Source organism: Pinus tabuliformis, chromosome 3_2 (assembly GCF_031772625.1).
Source record: "Pinus tabuliformis cultivar Carrire ecotype Pingquan chromosome 3_2, CPIR1, whole genome shotgun sequence".
Taxonomy (NCBI): Eukaryota; Viridiplantae; Streptophyta; class Pinopsida; order Pinales; family Pinaceae; genus Pinus; species Pinus tabuliformis.
In genome coordinates this window covers 219318476-219328231 of record NC_142302.1, presented here as the reverse complement: position 1 = coordinate 219328231, position 9756 = coordinate 219318476, and the positions used below count along the sequence as shown (strand labels likewise).

Sequence of the window (9756 nt, the reverse complement as noted above, 5' to 3'; positions counted from 1 at the left end):
ATGCGAATGTAAAAATTATTTCTTCCACTCTTTGTGTGTCTGATTTAATATATCTACCAATGGTGTTTCCTATACCAGCAAGGACTTGTTGGTCCCATAAGTGCAATGGGAGGTTGTGCAGACGAACCCAAACTGGAATCCTGGAAACAGCCATAGTATTGGCATCAAATTCCGAAAACCGTGGTGTGATGAAAAGGCCCATAGATCCCCAAAACCATGGTCCCTCCTGTAGCAAAATGTCTCTTGTCTCTGTTGAATGGAATTTGACAATGAAAATCCCCTTGGAACGGAGGTGGAACTCACAGTGTAGAGTCCATTTTGTGAATATCAAATGGAAGATTTCAAAAGGTTTTGGCTAGAAATAGTTGAATCGACAAATTATGGCTTGTGTTTCAAAATTATTACATGCCTCATCAGTTTCTGGTATATCCATATTTAGTTATGGTATATAATTTAGTTGCTCCACAATGTATGGACTGGGTTCTATTCCAGCTTTCTTTGGGACCACTATAGGAGTTTTCCCCCCTCATAAGATGTTCTTGAAGGATATTCCTCCTTTTTTGTGCTTTTGTTGTGGATCTATGTTGTTTTTTTTTGTGCTTGTCCCACTGCCTCCTTCTGTTTGTTTTGTTGAAATGAAAGTTGTTGCACCACCTCGCAGCCTCAGGTTGAGTGTTATAGTAGATTCTGCCATAATGTTGTAGTCAAAAATGGATTTGGGATCCTATAGGGTTCTGCCCCCATGTAACAGATTTTGTATTCCTACTGGGTAGCCAATTTGTTGGGCGATGATATTTTTCAGGTTCATAACATAGTCTGTTGCAAGGACTCAAATCAAGGAATACTTCCCCGAAGGGGTTTTAATAAAAATTTGAAAACGATTAGAAGTTACCAAGGAAGCGGGTTTTGTGGTCCTCTAGGTAATGCAGGACGTGCAACTTCAATGTCGCCATAAAGCACTGTAGTCTGTGGGTACTCCTCCAGCATCTTGATGGCCTTGCTAAGATTTCTGAGAGTTTTGGTCGACCCTCGTGAGGAGGTGAACACATCTTTGATTCTAGCAAACTACAAAACCTTGTTAGGCACACGAGCAGCCACGATCTTGGCACCTCTGGGGGTGGGCACCATTCTGTCTGTTTCAAGGCCACATTTACCAGTGTCCTTGATAGGTACGGTGTGGCGTTTCCCGATCTTGTTTCGCTAATAACCCCTCCTCACAGGAATAACCAAAATCTTGGCCATAATAATGGCTCCTTAATTTCCATGGCCACATCTTTGCTGCACTTTACGTTAAGCCCGACGCGGCCATTGTCGTCACCGACGACAACGAAGGCCTTGGATCAAGTCCTCTACCTGTCTCTCATCTTCTTTTGTCTAGATATGATCTTCCTGACCTCCTCCTTCAATCAGGGACCCAACATGATCTCCGCAATCTGGTACTTCTCAACAACCAACGAGAAGAGATAAATTTGCTCGAGGGAATGAATTATTCCTTTTTTTACCAGGCGACTGAGCTTTGTCACGGGTACCCGCTTTCCTTATTCATCTCTTCGGGGTCCTTGACGTCCAACATGACTATCCTCGCGACCTCTATTGCCTCAGCCTCGACCAAAACCGTGCCTGAATCCCCCTTCTCTTTCCGCCATTGCTTTGCTAGGGTTTCTTACAAAACTGCAAGAGTTAAATGCTCAAACTCCTAATGCGTTCAAAAATCACCACTCTTGAATATTATATCATGATTAGACTTGTTTTCAAATAGAGAAGTAAAGAAACCATGTCCATAAAATGAGAAATATAATTGGCCTTGAATAAGTGGCCTATAGTTCTTTTCTATCCATAGATTAAGTGATTTGGGGGAGGGTCAAATGCCTATAAATTGACCCACTAGTCCCGTTTCTACTAGTTCGAGACCCATCGATATATATTGGGTTACATGGACCAAGACTTTAGGAATTTATTCCAACTTCTTGATGACTCTTGTAGGATTTGTCCTAGGAGTGCATATATTTCTAAAGACCAATACCTTGAAGGCTACAATGTAAGGGGGGAACGAGGTGGAGGAGGATGGGCATGCCCTCTTGAGCTTGATATCATTAGAAAATTCGAGCACAACTAGGGCTTGTAGGAAACCTGAAACAGTTGCAAAGCAAAAAAGTAAGTCAATTTTCTTATTACTTAAATATATTCAACAATAATGTACAGAGGAAATAGATAATTTGATGATGGATAGTAGTCTCAATTTATGATATTGAAGGTCTTGAATTTTCAAATTTTTATTTTATCAAGACCTTATACATGGCAACAAGTTTAAGGGAATATGTACTTTATCTTGAAAGTATTTATTTTAGGAATTTAGTTTAAGCATCAAATTATCTTATGAAGCTCTTTTCCTTAGCTTTAATTCCTATAGTTTTATTGTAAATGCTTTTGAGCATATTATTCATTCTATATTGTTTTTCATAATTTGTTGGATTTCTAGTTTTAGTTTTTCATCTAAAATTATTTTTACTTTGACCTAGATGACTGACATTTGTTCTCTAGGGATGTCTCTAGTTTAATTTAATTTAATTATCTTTTTCATGATTTGGGTTTGGATTTAGTCATTTACTTCAACATTTTCCAACTTATTTTTGTAGATATTATCTCCCTATTTTATTTTGATTGCCAATATTTTCCAAGCTAATTTGGCACATTCATTTCACATAATAGCTCTTGCATTTTGAGTACTAATGGTTGGTCCAAATATGGCCATATAATGGAATAATTAGAATTAATAAAAAAACATCGCTACTAACGAGCCTTTCAATTATCCTCAAATTACCTATAATAGAATGAAAGGGATGTTCATTTAATTGTTAATCCAAAAAACATACACAACTTATGAACTGTCACGCACCATATATTTTTAGTACAATTATATATCTATATATATATATATATATATATATATATATATATATATATATATATATATATATATATATATATATATATATATATATATATATATATATATATATATATATATATATAGATATGCAATTTTAGTAATTTATATGTTTATCATATTTCAGCATTTATAATGCATCATCAAGTCACCAGTTAATTCCCAAATAAGCTCAAAATCCAATCCACTCTTTGCAGAAAGGTAAATGCTAACCTAAATTACAAAAAAAGTAAATTCACTCTTTGTAGGAAAAAACCACACAAATACTAGAAGGTGACTCGATGAAGTATTAGAGTAATCCTATAGGTTGTAACATAGTTGCAAATTTAGGGATGATGAGATGAAATGAAATATAAATTTATCAAATTTCTCCTTACCTAGGAAACAAACATAGTACAACTCAGTTATTGAACAAAACTACTAAATAATCTAATTGAATCCTAGAAATACAGTATTGAATGTTAGTACCAAATTGTAACAATAAAAACCCATGAGATACAGTGGAGTAAAACCTACAGAATTGTGATGAAAATGGAATTGTGGCATGTAACCTAATATGGTCTACAGAAATTTCATCAACATAAACAAATGGAATTGAAAAAACATGAACTATTTGAATTATAAAAACATAATCTAATCGAATTGCAACAACATAAAAAATAACTAAGAAATAATGTAAACTATATCTATCTAATAATATCAACAATATCTTTTTAAGGAGGGGACTCTACCTCCTTAGACTAGCATTGGGTTAAAAAGGTAGGTAGATTTGAATGTTCAACACACCATGCAGGAAGAAAATGAGATTTTAATTATAATAGAAATGGATTTTTAGAACTATGTCTTAACAACTCAATATAATCTTCGATCTATTTCTATATCTATGTGTCCTAAATTCTTATTGTTTGACCCCTTTTATAATAACACAATCTACCTAAATGGAGTGATTGCAAAGAATGGAAAACCATGAGAATCAAGTTATTCCATATTGACACATTGTTTTCCTACACATATCAAGAATTCAGGTAAATCCTAACTTAATCATCTATGCGATAGGTGGTATTGAGTCATATTTCTATCCTGATTGCCTACTTTATCCTTGTAGTTTTGTTTCATGAGAAGACTGATTTTTATGCATATGACCATCCAAATGTAACAATTGTTCATTTGATTGTCGAGTTGGCACAACTGTAGTGAGGTTGCAACATTGGCAGTCTGGAGTTGTAGAAATGATATAGTCTAGCGTTGCAACAATGTTGGTATAGATGCCCACGGGGCTTTGGATTGATGGTGAATGGGTGCTTTGTTAAGACACTCCTTGCGATAGGTCACCGGTTCAAATCCCCCGTGGGTACTTAGGTTAGTCTTAACTAGAAAAAAAAACAATGTTGGTATAGATTTACATCCATAGATGCAAGTGAGAGTTGGATCAATGGGACAGGCTAAACTTTGTAGCCACAAATGCAAGTGGGAGTTGTAGCAATGGGCCAGAATATGAGTCGTAGCAATGACCATAGTAGGAGTTTCAACAATAGGAAAAAGTAGGAGTTGTAACAATGGATCAAATTAGTATTTATAGAAATAATCTAGAGTAGGCTTCATAGAAATGGCACAAATGAGAGTTTCAACATTGGATATGAGTTGAATTTATGACCATAGCACATCCATGGTTGTAACAACAAAATTTGCAATAAATAGAGTTGTAACATTCGATACGAGTTGAGTTTATGACCATAGCACATCCATGGTTGCAACAACAAGATTTGCAGTAACGAAAGTTGCAACAACAACTGTGTTTTTTAGCAATGACCGGGACTTGTAGCAACTACCAATGAATTCTTGTGTGCTCGTATTCCCTGTTCACCATGGTTAGTACAAAAAGATAAAAATTTCCCAATAATGCATAAGAATAAGTATAGAAATACCATAATGAGGTGATAATCATACCTTTGTCAAAAAAAGTGTTTATGAGTGGAAAGTGGGGAAATAGGGTTTAATTAGGAAAAAGGAGAGGGAAAAAGGTGTCGTATGGGTGCTAAAAATATGCCAAATCAAGTTCCCATCACCCTCCCCCCCCAGCAAAATTCATTGAATTTCCCCATGCAACCAACAATCAATCTAAGCCTAAGAGAGTGAGGCACCCATGGAGACCATTCAGGTTATGGGTTGAATTTCCTGCTTCATTTGTGTGGAAATATCATCCTCATGCTTGAATTTCCTTCCAACAAATCAACTCCTCCTTTCTATTCAATTTGTAGATTTTCCTGTATTTCATGGTGGGTAACTAAATATTTGGATAATGCAATTTCAACCCTATCCATTTGTCTCCACTTTCCTACATACACTAAATGTATTTGTGTACCCTTTCCAATGCTACTTTCAAGTTGCTAGGGTTGAAAGGGTCTCTTATTTGGATATCAAAGTTGGATTGTTTCCACTTATCAGTTCATCCTGCCATGGTTCCATTTCTAAAAGTTCAATTTTGGTTTTGCAATGAGAAATGAATTCTTGTCTATTTTTATTCATGAATGTTGCATTTGGGGATAAATTACTTTTCAAGTAAGTTATGAAATTCTATTAGCATATCCCCAATAAGCCTAGTTTTGAAGATATGATACAAATTCTCCCACCTAAATGTCTCAAATGAAATTATTTGGGTTCTAGACTAAGTCATGAAAAAAAAAATTTGTGCTAATATAGTTCGCATAATAGTTTTTTCTCGCCATTCATCCAAGCATAATAAGCATTCAAAAAAATTATGGGGACCTTATGTCAAATGATTTGTTGGTTATGAGGTATTTTCTTTGGAACATGATGATTTTTTCTTGTAGGGACTTGTTATAGTGAGGAAAAGTGGGTATGAAGCTAATAGAAGACTCCACCAATAGTCCTAACTAAATCTTCTCAATTTCCAGTCTGTTTACTTTCTTTTCTAACTTAGATATTTATTCTTTTTATGTTGTTTCTTCTTCCCACTTTTTCCTATGGATTTCAACAAACGCATCCCATTGCTCTCTTAACTGTTTAACAATATGTTAATTTTATTTTATGGGAATTTGTAACAAACATAAATATGTATTAAATAATAATTAATTATTCAAGAGACATGTCCCAAATGACATGATTATTTGTGAAGGGGCACCTTGCTTAGTATATAAGAAAGGCCCTCATTGCAATATTTAATCATCATATTATTCTATCATCTTATTAATATATATTGTACAATACATTTGTGTAAATAAACTTTAAGTACAAACATACTAGTGTTAGTTTACTACATTGTATTAGATCTATTTGATCCTTTGGTCATTCAACCACTGCACAATCTATCATGGGAACATTTTCCTAAGAAGTATTGGATGACCATAAAACCGATTGATAATTATTATTGGAAATGATAGAAATACTTATAAAATCACTAAAGCTTCTTGAAACACTAGATTCAACACTTGAAGATGTCAAATCTATAGATGAGACCGAATATGAGGAGATTAAGTACAAGTACACTCTTTAGTCGGATTTGATTAGAGGCGATGAAGAAAGTGAAGCACGTGATCAATATGAAAATAAGTGTAGGAGTTATAGATAATATTGAATTGAAGTACACGATTGATTTCTTCAATTTACCATAACCCAATGAATTGAATTTAGTTATTGATACTTTACTCACCATTGATACCCTTAGTGTGAATGATGAGAATACTAATGTTGGATAATTTTCCTTAGATGTCATGCCTAGTATCCGTAGATTATTCTTTCCCTACTGGGAATCATTCTGGTTTTGTTAATTTTAATATTCATGGTATCTCTAGCTTGTAATATTATAACATGAAACAATAGAAATCCAAGCCTATAGAAAAAGGGGATGAAGAAAAAAATGACGATGAAGTAATGTGTTAGATAAATATTATGAGGAAATTCAATCTACATTTACAATCACTAATAAAGATGACGAATGTGAAATTAATAGCATTACTTCCCCCTTAAAGGACAAGCATAAGTAAAGGAAATTTGAAATTTTTATAGGTGGCCTTGATAAAGAATTTGATGAAGAGGATTTAAAGAAAGTTTTTCGTACATTTGTTGAAATTAAGGAAGTGCAGATGTCCAAGAATCCTACATCACATAAGAACAGGGGATTTCCTTCTATATGTTATGGGACTATTGAAGAAGAAAAATGTGCCTTAAGTGAACTAAAGAATGATCGGGTGAAGGATAAGCATTGTGGTGTGTCAACAAGCCAAGATAATAACGCTTTTTACTTGGGAAATATACGTAGGAGATGGAAAAAGGAAGTTGTGTTAGGTTGTGACGGGAGTGCAAAGATTTCATTTGTCAAGTATTCCATTCAACCATGATGAGGAACAAATGACACAAGTTAAGTCAGGATTTCTTGATATATTTTTTCATCTTGGGATATATAGAAATATAACTATGGTGATGATTTTTAGCAACAACCAGTCAAACTTCCTAAAGCTTCCTATCACCCAAGGCCCTTCTCAAATGATTTACAACCACATAAATCTCGAGAAGATTTGGGAGAACAAAATTTTGAATAAGATGCTTCAATTAGTGGTGAAAATAATTAAACGGTGTTGTCAATGTGGAAGTTCATCACAGTCAAATCAAATAGTGAACTACTACCCCCTTCCACTTTCCAACTTAATGATCGATTTACTACACTTGAATTTGTTATCAATCTCAGTGAAACCTTAAATAGGCAATTCAATATAGAATATATAAGGCCTCCAACCCATGTGAGAAGTGTAAGTATATCTCACCAAACTATAATAAGAACTCCATTTCTAAGCCTCCTAATGTTATTCTACTAACATTTCAGAGATTCCACGTCAACATGAAAATCTTTTGGAATTCAATGAAGATCTCCAACATCGTATCATTTCAAGAATCCCTTCCATTAACTCAATACTTAACTTCTCCACAACAAGGTGAACAATATGTGTATAGTTTGTACACCATTATTTTTCATCGTGGCACATTGATATCCTTTCGCCTTTATTTTGTTTACATTAAATATGTGGATAATTGTTGGTTTAGATGTGATGACTAAAATGTTTTACCTGAAAAAATAGAAGACGTTGTTAAAGAAAATGAAACATATATATATGTGTGTGTGTGTGTGTGTGTGTGTGTGTTCTATATTCACCAAATGCTCCCTAAGAATGATGGGGTAACTTGCAATAACAATAAAAGGACTCTCACTCTAGATTCCTCTATTAATATGGTTTGTCAGAATAAAACTAGTAAGAAGAGAAGAGTCTCATCTTCTCATGTTCCTATTATATGCCATGTTTCTCGGGCTACAACTATTGTTGCAGTTCTAGGAATTCATGAAGGAGCTATAAGTCGATCGTCGTCCTTAGGGAGGATACACTTAGGATAAATAGTGAAAGTGATGGTCTATCCCCTGTAAATGAGTCGTTTCTACCTAATCATGATCTCAGATGGATGATTGCAACATGGCATCATGACTACAAGTTGGTGCCTCCATTATCATTTATCTCAAGGCTTGTAGACCTAGAAGCCACAATTGATGCATCACTTGGAAAATTAATTGGCCATGGTTGTAAAATATATTTATATAAGATTAATAAACAATAATTAATTATTATAAAGTTCCTTTATTAAAATTATAAGTTTACTTTATAATAAGTTTCTATAAAGTTATTATATATATATATATATATATATATATATATATATATTTCATTGGGGAGATTTCTAAAGATGGATCGAGAAAGAATGGACAAAGGTATATTTACTTTTTCCTGCATATGTGTGGAGATAGACTTAAGAAAAGGTCTTCCATATCATGTCCATATGACTCACCAAGATTTCAAGTGTACACAATGGTTAGATTTTGAAAATACATCTTTCAGGTGTCAGATCTACCATCAGACATGGCACTTGTAACATACATGCCCATAAGCGAAGAAAAGGACAAAGAAAATATTGCAAAAGCCAAAACGATGGCAATTTCTAGACCCGTACTCTTCTGATGATGAAGATGAAGAAATGGATGAGAGCCAACAACAACCAAAGGCACAAAATAAACAAGGTTCCTAAATGGAGGAGGGAGAATGGAAGTAGAAGGATCCAACCAAACATACATAGAAACTCAACGACTTAGCAGTGATCGAGACTCCTAAAAATCAACATGAGGAAAAGAGAAATAGCCAAGGTACATGTGGAATAAAGGGAACACGTGTTTCTGAGAGTGTGGACTCAGACAAGGAAGTGCCAACAATTTCAGAAGGAGAAGAGATGGTAATTATTATGGCTACTCCATCTTGTGGGGTATGTTACAAAGTTCAAAAGAAAAAGTTCAAAATAGAAAACTAGCTTATTTGGGTAAATGTTATTTTTGGTAACATGGCTCTATGATGAGTGCTTCAAGCACATACAAATGGTATTTAGGGAAAATACATGAATGCACTTGTGCATATGCTTACGTAACTTTTTATTTTTATTAATAGAAAGGTATGATTTTTCCTCGGAATATATATCAAATAATAATTAATTATTGAAGAGACATGTCCACAATGGACATGAATATTTATGAAGCGACACCTTGCCTAGTATATAAGTAGGGCCCTCACTGTAACATGAAATCATCTTATAATCAGATCCTTTCTCAATCAATTCTCCATAGCCTTGAACTTTCTACTTGACACAAATAATTACTTCATACGTCATTCTTTTTTAAGGGTTTCTCGCTATTAGAGATTTTCCAATCAACAAACAAAACTAGTCAAGAAGGATTTTACTACATTCATAAATAGAGTGCT

General features: G+C 34.1%; 1 pseudogene; it reads right to left on the bottom strand.

Moving 5' to 3' along the window:
- Positions 1-888: 888 nt before the first annotated feature.
- On the bottom strand, positions 889-1646 carry LOC149180515 (uncharacterized; annotated as a pseudogene).
- Between the last annotated feature and the right edge of the window lie 8110 nt (positions 1647-9756).